The sequence below is a fragment of the Mesoplodon mirus genome (assembly GCF_964341445.2).
Source record: "Mesoplodon mirus genome assembly, chromosome: 17".
In the NCBI taxonomy this organism is placed as follows: domain Eukaryota; kingdom Metazoa; phylum Chordata; class Mammalia; order Artiodactyla; family Ziphiidae; genus Mesoplodon; species Mesoplodon mirus.
In genome coordinates this window covers 67,511,435-67,524,917 of record NC_138993.1, presented here as the reverse complement: position 1 = coordinate 67,524,917, position 13,483 = coordinate 67,511,435, and the positions used below count along the sequence as shown (strand labels likewise).

The following is a 13,483-nucleotide window of genomic DNA, read 5'->3' as shown; positions in this document are numbered from 1 at the left end:
TGCTCCACAACTGGAGAGGCCGCAACAGTGAGAGGCCCACGTACAGCAAAAAAAAAAAAAAAATTATTTGTTCATAAGCAAAAGCAATCATGTAGATTATATAGGAAAAAAACCTCTTCATTTTACAAATAGTTTATTTCACTAGTATAATAATCTACTGCAGTGAATTATGTTCTTGTTATATTTATTGAGTATAATTGACATGAAAGATTATATTAGTTTCAGGTGTACAACAGAATGATTCAATACTTGTATATATTGCAAAATGATCACCACAATAAGTCTAATTAACATCCATCACCACACAAAGTTACAAAACTGTTTTTTCTTGTGATGAAACCTTTTTTTCTTTAACTAGATTACCAGTTTATTATAAAAGGATATAACTCAGGACCAGCCAGATGGAAGAGATGCATAGGGCAAGATATAGGGCAAGGACACGGAGCTTCCATGCTCTCTCCAAGTGAGTCACTCTCCACTCTCCCTGAATCTCCGTGTGTTCACCAACCCCAAAAGTCCTGATGAGAACTTTTAAGATCTATTCTCTTAGTAACTTTCAAACATGCAATACGGTATTATGAACTACAGCCACCATGCTGTATGTTAGATCCTCAGGAGTTATTTATTTTTATTTTATACCTTTTGACCCCCCTTCACCCATTTTGCCACCCACCTCCCACCTCTGTCAATCTATCCTCTATATCTGTGAGCTTTTTTAAGATTTCACATATAAGTGAGACCATACAGTATTTGTCTTTCTCTGTCTGACTCATTTCACTTAGCATAATGCCCTCAAGGTCTGTCCACGTTGCTGCAAATGACAGGATTTCCTTTTTATATAGCCAATCCGGGTGTGTGTGTGTGTGTGTGTGTGTGTGTGTGTACACGCACCACATTTTTTAAATCTATTCATCCACTAATGAATACTTATGTCTTTTGTTATTTAGAGAATAGGAGAACAAGGTTGCTATACCGCTGCTGGGCTGCACAGAACTTCCTGGGAAACACTGTCCCTCTGCTAGACTCCTATTAATGTCTCTAGTTCTCTAAGCCTACCAGCGAATCCCACAGTAAGGAAGAGCATACGAGCAGAGATGCTCAGAGTTTCAAGGGCTTTCACGGAGATTTCACTCCTGCCACCTGCCCGACGTGTGGATTTACTGGACATCCCTGCCTGGTGCTTTTCCAGCCACTGCTTGAGTATCTTCAGTGTCCGCAAGTCAACACCTCCCAAGGGAATCACTTTGCCTCGAGACAGTGAGTGCCTCTGAGTTACCCCTTACCAAGCCCAATAACCTCCTGCAGCATCTCCGAAGTCTTCCTTCACCCTTGGCCATGCCCCCCCCCCCCAGTTTTTAACCCCTCTGTCGTACTGCAGGCCCTTTCAACAGCTGAAGACTGTTCTCCTGCCCCGTCTTCTCCTCTCCAGGATCAACACTGCCTGCTCTCTCAACTGTTCCTCACATGGCAGGTCTGCATCCCCTCCCTGTTCTGCTGCGGACGAGGACCACCAGAGCCGTGCTTGTTGCCCTGTCATGCTACCTACAGCATCCATGAGCACATCGGTGTCAACTGGTAGTCACATCACAATGCCATCTCACAGGCTTCCCTTAGCTTTTCCAGACACACAGCTACCGAAACAGCCATCCTGATGTTCAGTGACTCTGCAGTTGATTGTTTAGGCTAAAGAGAAAGACCTGATGTTCTCTCTCTTCAGTGTTTTATACGTTGATCACAGAGCCCATAACTCGCTAAACCAGTTAATGTATTACAGCTCTTGGTCTTTGAAGGCGACTGCTAGCAGGTCCCCCCAGACCCATTCTCCCTTATCTCCAGGGACTTGGCTCCCTCGCTAGAGCTAGTTTCCCAGCCTCCCCTACGATTAGGTGTGGCCACGTGACCAATGGTGTATGAGCAGCAGTGACATGTACAACTTCCAAAGTACCTGGTGAAAGAGCAGTCCCTTATCCTGGACTTCCTTTCTGATTCCTCCCTATTGCTAGAAATGGAAACCTTGGAGGGCACATGGTGAGGATGACAGAGCTGCCCTACCAGCTCGGTCCCAATGACTTCCTAGAGCAGAGCCCACCTGCCCACCAGGGATGTTACAAAAGAGAAACAGACACCTGTGTTCTCTGAGCCACTGTGTTCCGGGGTTTCTTTGCTCTACTATTATTAAAATATCTCCCCAAGCTTTTGTAATTTGCAAATTTCATTTGCAAACATGCTACATTTTCAAGGCAATCATTGATACATATTAATCAGGCCCAGCAGGGAATAAGAACACTATAGAAAGGTAAATGTTCTTTCATTTGCATATTATTGTAATAATAGAGACAAACAATTTCCAGAGCATAAGAAGGAAGCACTTGTAAGTGGAAGGCTCTGAAGTGAGCCAATTCTGGGATACAGCTTGTTTCTGTTCACCCTGCTTTACACCCTCCCGGATGAAGGAAAGGTGTTGAGGACTGGAGATAAATACTCTTCAGATTGAGTCATTGGGGAAAGTCTCTAAAGGACAAACGGATTTTACTGAGGAAAATCTATTCTACCCTATCTTTTGTTTTGTTTTGTTTTTTTGTTTTCGCGGTACGTGGGCCTCTCACTGTTGTGGCCTCTCCTGTTGCGGAGCACAGGCTCCAGACGTGCAGGCTCAACGGCCATAGCTCACGGGCCCAGCCGCTCCGCGGCATGTGGGATCTTCCCGGACCGGGGCACGAACCCGTGTCCCCTGCATCGGCAGGCGGACTTTCAACCACTGCGCCACCAGGGAAGCCCTCTACCCTATCTTAACATTTAAAATTTTAAAGCATTTCAATTCATCCTTATCATGAGAATATGATAAATGGGTGGACCTAAAACCATGCCAAAAAACTTCCTTACATCAAAGGAAACAAGCAGAGCAAGAAGGAAGCCTATGGAATAAGAGAAAATATTTGCAAATCATATTATCTGATAAAGGGTCATTACCCAGAAAATATAAAGAACTCCTACGTGTTAAAAACAACCATAAAAACTGATTAAAAAATGCACAAAGGACCTGAATAGACATTTCTGTAAAGAAGATGTATAAATGGCCAACAAGCACATGAAAAGTCACTCAATGTCAATCATCATCAGGGAAATGGAAATCAAAACCACAATGAGATACTGTCTCAAACTCATCAGGATGGCTACTATCAAAACAAAACAAAACAGAAAAAAGTGTTGGCAAGGATGTGGAGAAACTGCAACCCTTGTGCACTGCTGCTGAGAATGTAAAATGGTACAGCTCTATGGAAAATAGTACGGTGGTTCCTTAAAAAATTAAAAATAGAATTACCACATGACCCAGCAATTCCACTTCTGGATATATTACCAAAAGAACTGAAGGACGGTCTCAAAGAGATATCTGTACATCCATTAGTCACAATAGCTGAAAGGTGGAAGAAAGCCAAGTATCCATCAGCAGATGAATGGATAAATAAAATGTAATATATACATACAACTGAATATTATTCATCCTTAAAAAGGAAGGACGTTCTGACACATGCTACAACATGGACGGACTTTGAGGACATTATGCTAAGTGAAATAAGCCAATCACAAAAGACAAATATTGTACGATTCCACTTACATGAGGTATACAGGGTAGGCAAATTCACTGACAGAAAATAGAATGGTGGTTGCCAGGTGCTGGAGGGAGGGATGGGAGTTGTTCAAGGAGCATGGAGTTTCAGTTTGGGAAGAGGAAAGAAGTTCTGGAGACTGGTTGCACAACAATGTGAATGTACTTCAAACATTACTGAACTGTACCTTAAAAATGGTTAAGACAGTAAATTTCATGTTGTGTACATTTTACTACAATTAAAAAACATTTAAACCATATCAAATTTGTCCCAAGGTCACCTTTATGTTTAACTCTTAGTAGAACATCAGGCACAAATAACATTGAAAGTGGAATCTTCTCAAGGCCCTAGCCCAGGAATACATGGTCCTACAGAGGAAAACACTTTCCTAAAAACGACAGAATGCTTCCCATGAAGGCAGAACTGGTCTCTAAGCCAAAACGTTTTAGAGGAATAAGGATATGTCTACTACATAATTCTGTATAATACAGAAATATTGGGAAATTAACATTAAAATATATGTACTATCTTCTACCAATTAACAGCTTTTAAAACATTGATTTCAATCTCAACAAGACTTCAAATCGGGTCAAGGTGAAGAGCTCCACGACCCACTGTCACCTGTAGGTGGCAGTAAAAGCACAGTGTTTATGTCAAAACAACCTTGGAGGTCAATCAGTATGGAACAGTGGAAAACATACATGAGCTTACACATGTGTAAGTCCTCCTACATGAAATAAATTGTATTAACTTTTCTGATACCGCAAATATTTATCTTGCCGAAACACCTTCGCCCTAGGGCCTCTCCTCAGCCAACTCTAATCTATCTCGTTTCACTCTTTTGCTTGATATTGTCTTTGTGATCCTATCTATTTAGAAACATTAGGCGTTCATTCTGGGGGGACACCGTATAGTTTTCTTTCCTTTAGAAAAAGAAACACACAAACACTTGTCAGATCAAAAAGCCTATTTTCTGAGGGTCTACTGTGTGTGAAGCACTATGCTAGGCGCTCTGACACATGTGAAGACGAAGGCACCAGGTCCTTGTCAACGAGACAGACACAAAATATGAAGAATAATACATGAGATGAGAGTACGAGCAAGGGATGAATAAAAACACAACTGTAAAAGAGAGAGCCATGGACACCTCCTACTCCCAAATCTAAAAACCTAGGATTACTGATCCCCAAATAAAGAACTACATTAACATTAGAAGAATAAATCCTCCACTAGACGCAGGCTGAAGCCAAGGATGTATGTCCCTCCGTCCAAATGCACACCAGCAGGCCGCCCTGCAGGTCTCTGAGGGTGGTACTACCCACCCACTTCCTTCCCTTTTCTGTTAAGATACTTATTCAGATAGCACGGCTTGTGGATGGCAAAAGGCCATATGAGTTAAAAGCCATAAACTTCTCGTAAAGAATATCCATGTGAAAAGCATTAGCAATAAGGAGATACCATGGTTGCAAAAATTCAACTGATTTGTCACTGGGGCTAGACTAACTTTTAAGCGTAAGAGGGAGAGTTCTGGTAAACAACAATTCTGAGTAACGCAGACGAGTACAGATTTATTACCAAAGAAACAAAGAGCCCGCACAATTTTTACGTCTTCCTCTGCAGGCGGATTATAATGTCTCAAGGAGGTTCTCCACCACCAAGAACGACAGCTCTCCTGAGAGGGTGGCGGAGGGCAAGGGACAGAGCGGGCAGCCTCGCAGGCTTAGGAGCTGGGCAGCCCTGGGCCCGGCCCATCCTCACAGCCGCACTTCCTGCTTGCCACTTACAAAAGTAATGGTTAAAGGAAAAAGGGTTAAAAGTAGATAGGCAAATTAGCTGGAACAATCTAACAGTCTACTAGAAATGTTTAAATGTCTACAGAATAAATAATATCAAATATGTTAAGATTAAGTTGACTTGGGCTTCCCTGGTGGCGCAGGGAAGTCCGCCTGCCGATGCAGGGGACACGGGTTCGTGCCCCGGTCCGGGAGGATCCCACATGTCGCGGAGCGGCTGGGCCCGTGAGCCATGGCCGCTGAGCCTGCGCGTCCGGAGCCTGTGCTCCGCAACGGGAGAGGCCACAACAGTGAGAGGCCCGTGTACCGTAAAAAAAAAAAAAAAAAAAAAAAAAAGATTAAGTTGACTTAAAGATAAATTTTAAATAAGATTTAAAATACACTCCAAGGTAAACAACAAGGTAGTACTGCAGAGCACAGGGAACTATATTCAATATCCTGTAATAAACCATAATGGAAAAGAATATGAAAAAGAATATATATATACATAATTGAATCACTTTGCTGTACACCAGAAACTGACATTGTAAATCAACTATACTTCAATTTAAAAATTAAAAAAAAATACACACTAAAGAAATCAACACAATAAAGGATATGAAAGGAAGGCAAAGGCCAGGAATTAGTTGGACCCCCACAGGGTTCTGGGTGCTCTGAGTTTCAAGTAGGACCCAAATACCAACAAACACATTCAAGGCTCCCTGCAATGAGGTTTGACTAAATGACTCCTGGACACATTTGGGGTTCCAGGCAGAAGCTGTGAGGGCACAGAGGCCCAAGTACTATCCTATGTCTCTCATCTCCAGTCCTACAAAAATTCAAAAGGAGACAAAGATAAAATACGCACTGCAGTGGGAAGAGTTCCTTAGAAATGTATAATGCCAGAGGTGGGAAGCCCTTTGAGAAAGCCTCATCCCAATTCCCCTTTCTTCCAGCTGGGAAGAGTCATGATCAGAGAAAATTAACTAACTTTTAAAAACAATAACTCAGCTAATTAATGAGTAGCATAGACAGACCTCTTGCACTGCTATTCACTCCCAGTCTGAAAATTCCCATGAAAAATATGATGCAAAGAAAAAAAAGAGATTTCAGGCAGGAGAGAGACAATGAAAACTAGTATTTGGTGTCTAAAACATGTACTTTACACAAGCTATAAGAATGAGATGGGGCTTCCCTGGTGGCGCAGTGGTTGAGAGTCCGCCTGCCAATGCAGGGGACACGGGTTCGTACCCCGGTAAGGGAAGATCCCACATGCCACAGAGCGGCTGGGCCCGTGAGCCATGGCTGCTGAGCCTGCGCGTCCGGAGCCTGTGCTCCGCAACGGGAGAGGCCACAACAGTGAGAGGCCCAATTAGCTAAAAAGAAAAAAAAAAGAATGAGATGATTCACAGTTAAGAATAGATGATTCACAGATGAGATGAGACTCAAGGTGTTTAAAAAAAATTACTCACGGAAACAGCTTAGAAGAAGCAGATACCCTCAAACCCAGTTTTGCCAACTCAAAGCCTAAGCTTTTTTAAAGAAACCTCTTTGATATAAAATGTAACACTCATACAGAAAAACCCAGCATGCTGAAAAAATCCACTTGCTTCTTTTCTCTTCTGCACCCTGCTCTGTTCCTGAGGCTGAGGGTACAGGTTCCACCCAAAGGCTCAAGGGCCCCCTGGCTTCTGCTGAGTTCTGCTGGCGCCTCAGAGGACATCTGGGCGAGGAGGAGCCTGAGGCCAGGGGACTTCCTCCCCTTGTCCCTTGTTCCTTCACACTTACTGTTTCCAAGGCAGCTGACTCTCCAGGGGTGACCCCTCCAGGTTCTAGTACCCTCTCCCTTCCTTAACGTCTTTGGGCCTAAAGGTGGTGGGCACAACAAGGCAACAGTCCTGCCAAAGGTCCCCCTTTTGTCACTCGGTTCCATTCTTTTGTCATTAGATTTTTATACATAAGCCCTTGAATTATTCTAGTTTAAGTGTGCCATCTGTTTTCTATTGAGACCCTTATAGATACAAGGGCAAAACAAAAATAGACAGCTTAATGAATTATCACAGAACAAACACTAAAATAATTAGCACTCAGTTCAACAAACAGAACTTCCCAGCATCCTGGGAGCTCTCCCGTGTGCCCCACGTATTACACGCTCCCGCAACCCACCAAAAGTTTTTATCGCCTATGCGCGAAGCCCTCAACTCTTTATTTCAGTTTGGTCTGCTTTCTGAAATTCATATAAACGGAATCGTACAATATGAATTCCTTCATGTCTGGCTTTTTTCACTTAACACCATATGCACAAGATTCGCCTGTGTTGTTCCATGCGCCTTCTATGTGATTCATTTTGATTGTGAAAAGCAGTCAACTGTTTGTCGACACAACTGATCTATCCACTCTCCAGTTGCTGAACATGTGGGCTGTCCCTAACTTGGAGCGATTAGAAATAATGCTACTGTGAACATTCTTATCTCTAACTCCTGGTGCACAGGAACAGGCATTTCTACCTAGGAGTGGAATGTGAGTCCTAGGGTGTATGCATCTTCATTTTAGTACTTAATACCCAACTGTTTTCCAAATTTAAGCTCCCACCAGCCAGGCTCTGGACCCTCACCAACACTTTTTTTTTTTTAATAGATCTTTATTGGAGTATAATTGCTTCACAGTACTGTGTTAGTTTCTGCTGCACAACAAAGTGAATCAGCCACATGCATACATACATCCCCATATCCCCTGCCTCTTGCGTCTCCCTCCCACCCTCCCTATCCCACCTCTCTAGGTCGTTGCAAAGCACCGAGCTGATCTCCCTGTGGTATACTGCTGCTTCCCATTAGCTATTTTACATTTGGTAGTGTACATATGTCGATGTTACTCTCACTTTGCCCCAGCTTCCCCATTCCCCTTTGTGTCCTCAAGTCCATTCTCTATGTCTATGTCTTTATTCCTGCCCTGCCACTACATTCATCGGTACCATTTTTTTTTTTTAGATTCCATATATATGCATTAGCATATGGTATTTATTTTTCTCTTTCTGACTTACTTCACTCTGTATGACAGACTCTAGGTCCATCCACCTCACGACAAATAACTCAATTTCGTTTCTTTTTATGGACAAGTAATACTCCAGTGTTGGCCGAGTACGTATAATGGAACACTACTCAGCCAGCACTTCTTGTTGTTAGTCTTTTTCACTGTGGCCATTTTGGTGAGTGGGTAGTAACATCCTTATTATGGTTTTAATTTTCGCTTCCCTGATTACTTATGAGGTCCAGCATACTTATACATGTTTACCAACCTTTTGGATATACCCATTTTTGAGTGCTTAAAAGTCTTTGGCTCACTGAATGGCAGAGATCTCCCTCCCAAAATTAAACTTACAGGCTGACAGAATCCAGTTACAAAATCTTTCCTTGGGAATATCAACTCATTAGTGAGAAACAGGGAAAGGAAAGGATGGTCTATTCCCTCAGAAGATTTTTTTGCTATAGATCAAATTACTATTCTGATTATTCTCTATTAAGTAGGACCAACTTCAACAAAATTTACTAAAACAAAGTACAATACCATAGTACAGAAAGAGTACAACACAATCTCACAATCTGAGACTCCTGAGTAAATATCCCTGGGTTACACCATGCATACAACTATTGTGTCCTCAACATACTTTGCTGCTGGCATAATGATTAAATTCAGTGAAGCATGTAAAGCACTTAGACCTCTGCTTAATGATTGTTCACCTCTGATAATACAGATAAGAGTAATGGCAGAGATAATAAAAAATCTTAAGTAACTTTTTAAACCAACAAACTTCAACCTATAGACATGTTGTTACTTTTTAGTATACAGATGCCTGATACTAAAATCCTCCATCACACACACCAGTATACAAGTTTGGATTTAAGTAACTCAATAACACACCTCTCATTTCTTTACCAATCCTGACTCTCCACAATACCTTTTTCTTGTACGCTGCTACTTCACCATATTACTAGATATCTTCCCCTAGAAACTCATCTCCCTCTACATGTCTCCTTTAACTGTGAGATCAGAATCTGTAGGAGGTGGCCATGTACATCACAATAACCAGAGAGTTCCAATTAATTGTCTGTGCCCGGGGACCAAAGAATGGCTCTCCATGCAGTTAGTGAGACGTCACCCTGTAAATTCTTGGCCTGGGATTTTGGTGGGTCCAGGAATGATTTCACTGTCATGTTGATGATGCCTTCTCCTAAGATCCTCTAAGTGAAAGAATCTTTAATATCTTTAGGGAACTCTACTTTGATTGCCAATTTAGATCAATTTTATTTTTAGAATTATTTTTAGAATTAATTATTTACTTTAGTTTTAGAATTATCTATCATTTTGGTTATCTGGGTTCAACTTGCTTGCTGTGAGGTAAGTAATCATCTGATTGTCCGTATGTCTGTGAAGTTGTGAAACTGAACAAAACTTGCCAAGGAAAAGGAGTTTGGGAAATGTTAAATTTATAATACAATTTAGGAAGTCAAGTGGAAAGGGGGAACATACTAGTTTGGCTACAGCTGTAAGTTGCTGGGTTTAAAATAAAATAGATTTAGACAAATAGTATCTCAGTCTTCTTTATCCAGAAACCACTATTCAATATATCTGCCCCTCAAAAAAAAAAAAAAAAAAAAAAAAAGAGCAGTGAGTTCAGATGCAAGCTTGAAAAAGAAAGGGGTATGGCACAAAGATTCCATAAGACCAAAGTGGGAGACCGTCAGGGCCAAATGATAAGATTTTCACCCTAGTTTGGGGCTCCCCCCATGTCCCTCACCACCTCTCCTTTCTGGGGACTGGCTGTCTACCAACTGCTCTGGCTGTGTGTGCTGATGGCCACCTGAGCTGGGAAAGATAAACAGTAACTACAGTGGGCCCCTCATCACAATACTGGTCTGAGGAACTAGGACAAGCTTTACTCACACTTGCTGAGGTACAGAGAAACGTGTTAAGAACGAGAAATACAATTTTATCTGTGGCATAGACAAATCTCTGATATAACATCATGTTTTCCTTTTTTTTTTTTTAATATTTATTTATTTATTTATTTGGCTGTGTCGGGTCTTAGTTGTGTCGCACAGGATCTCTAGTTGTGGTGAGCGGGCTCTAGAGCGCACGGGCTTAGTTGCCCCGCAGTATGTGGGATCTTACTTAGTTCCGCGACCAGGGACTGAACCTGTGTTTCCCCCATTGGAAGGTGGATTCTTAACCACTGGGAAGTCCCAAAGAGCATCTTTTTATAGTGGGGATTTACTGTGTAAGTCTATTAACTACATCCTTTCTGATAATTATAAAATTGGCTTAACTAAATTATAACTAATTATAACTAGATTATATTCACTCTAAAACTGGGCTCGAGTATTAAAATAAAAATTCATTTAGGGCTTTTAGCATCTAAACCAGAATTCAAAAATGGAGCTAAAACAGATGACTTTATAAAGTGAAGAAAACTCTGTGAAATCCCTCTTTTGCAAGGGGAAAAATTTCTTTCACTCATATCCCAAAATAAGTGAGGAAATTAAAGCTGCATGAATGGTCCCCGAATGAGATAAGCTCCTCTATTTGAATAAAAATTTCATTAGGTTCAAGTATTAAAGAGGCAAACCAGACACTATAAAAGTTTAATTCTTGATCCATTGTTTACTTACTTGCTGCCAAATGGTTTGGGGGAATTTCTTTTTTTAACTGTAATTCTTTTCCAACATAAAATTATTGTGTGACGAGCCAGGAACACAGAGAACAATGCTAAGCGCTGCAGGGTCATGGAGAGAAGGAGAGTGGGTCTTGCCTCCAGTCTGCCTTGTGACTGGCAGGTTCCCCTCACATTAGCAAGTCAAAGTGTCCCTGATGCTGACACTGGGCTCAATAATTCGACCCTCCATTTCTTCACCTACTTTTTCAGTCACACATTCAACCAGTATTTCCTAACTGCCTATTAAATACATACATATACAACACATGCAAACCCTTAAGGACCTCAATGTAGTGAAGGATAAAAGGCAAATAAACTCCCAATAATAATAACAAACACAAGCCACTACAGGGGTAAGAATCCAGTGCTAAGGAACCTTACAGGGGCGAATAACCAACCAGCTTCAGGGGTCAGAGAAAGCTTCCTGGGAAAGGCAGCATCTAAGCTAAAACTCTTAAGATAAATAGCAGCCAGCCAAGCCAAGAGATGGGAGTGTGGTGGGAAGGAATGTCACAGCTGTTGGTGGAACAGCCTGTGAAAGGCCAGGAGTAGGAAATCCCGTAAGGCTAAGATGGAGAGAAAGGCGGGACCCACCTTCAAGCTGTGCCCCTGGGTACCTCTCTCTGAGAGACTGGCAAGTCAGGAAGAAGAATCTCCCTGTGTACAAGGGGATTTGTCTTAATGAGATATATGCCTTCCCTGTGCCTGTTGATTTCAGCAGCACAGAGAACACGAATCAATACTGAATTTTAGAAGACCTGTCATAGGCTATATGAAATTAACACAATGAAAAGATTGGATCTGCAGATAAGAGGTTCCTATCTCCAAGTGAAATATCAAACTCCTATCCTGCATATGAAACATAACTCCATGTATAAAAAACTGATTACTGTAATTCAGCAATGAGCAAATCATGTCTAGTGAATAAATCAATGTAATCACCTCACAACGAGAAGTCTTTATAGCAGCTAGGGCAGAAAGGGGAGGGCACTGAACTTGGCAGAGAAGAGGCTGGGCCTGGTTGTCTGAGTTCTGCAGCAAGTCACTGGCCCTCTCTGGGCCTCAAATCCTCATTTACACAAGAAATAGTTGCTGTGGCTGTTGCTTGTGCTTCTAAAACCCATTACTCTGGCATTAACATAATCAAAAGTACTTTAATCACCAAAGGAAAGGATTTCAACAATTTATAAGTCACAGATTTACTACGGTTTTGTCTGAGGAAGAAAAAAAAAAGGAGCATGTGCCCTCAAACTGTCTTAAATTAAAAAACCAGTTAAGTTCATGTACCTTTTAAAGGCTGATAAATCACGCATAACCAAGTATAAAGATAATTAAAATTTTAGTACAAGCAAATGAAATTATGATTTTTTTAAAAGAAAAGAGAAAGTAAAAACTGTAATGTAACTAGGCGGGCAGGCAACGATTGGGGCTGCTCACTTCCCTTTTCGTTGGTCTCACTTCCCTTCTTAGGTTAAAATACTCCTAATAGGGCCTCCCTGGTGGCGCAGTGGTTGAGAGTCCGCCTGCCGATGCAGGGGATGCGGGTTCGTGCCCCGGTCTGGGAGGATCCCATATGCCGCGGAGCGGCTGGGCCCGTGAGCCATGGCCGCTGGGCCTGCGCGTCCGGAGCCTGTGCTCCGCAACGGGAGAGGCCACAACAGTGAGAGGCCCGCATACCGCAAAAAGAAAAAAAAAAAATACTCCTAATATGTAAATTATTCCACTAAAGACTTCCAAAGTTCTTAACAATTTGTAGGGATGTTTTTGCAAAAGGAATTATTTCTAGACGTCCATGTGATAGAAAAGGGATATGAAGCACTGGGGACTTAATAAATAAAGCAAACCAAAGTAGGTAAAGGTATATGCAAAGCAGAAGCAAATAATTGAGGGTCCCAAAATTTCTACCATTTAGAAATGGTTTAGGGCTTCCCTGGTGGCGCAGTGGTTGAGAGTCCACCTGCCAATGCAGGGGACACAGGTTCGTGCCCCGGTCCGGGAAGATCCTACATGCCGCAGAGCGGCTGGGCCCGTGAGCCATGGCCGCTGGGCCTGCGCATACAGAGCCCGTGCTCCGCAACGGGAGAGGCCACAACAGTGAGAGGCCCACACACCACACACACACACACACACACACACACACACACACACACATACACACACACACACACACACAAAAGAAATGGTTTAGCAGTAAAAAGCAGATATTCAGTGATTTTAGGAACTTTGTAGTAAAGGGTTAATGCTGTTTGGAAGTTACCTACTAGGTGCCAGGTTAGCCCTTGGGCTTCTCTGGTTTAGAGTCCTCACAATCTTACCAGATGGGTATTATCTCTATTTTAGCACTATAGAAACTAAGCAGGAACAAAGGCTCAGAGTGCTTAAGTAACTAGACA

At 42.1% G+C, this 13,483-nt stretch overlaps 1 protein-coding gene across 3 annotated transcripts in view; it reads right to left on the bottom strand.

Annotated features, from left to right (window-relative positions):
- Positions 1 to 13,483, bottom strand: part of UBAC2 (UBA domain containing 2) — a 164,873-nt gene that overhangs the window by 112,419 nt on the left and 38,971 nt on the right. The window lies entirely within an intron of this gene.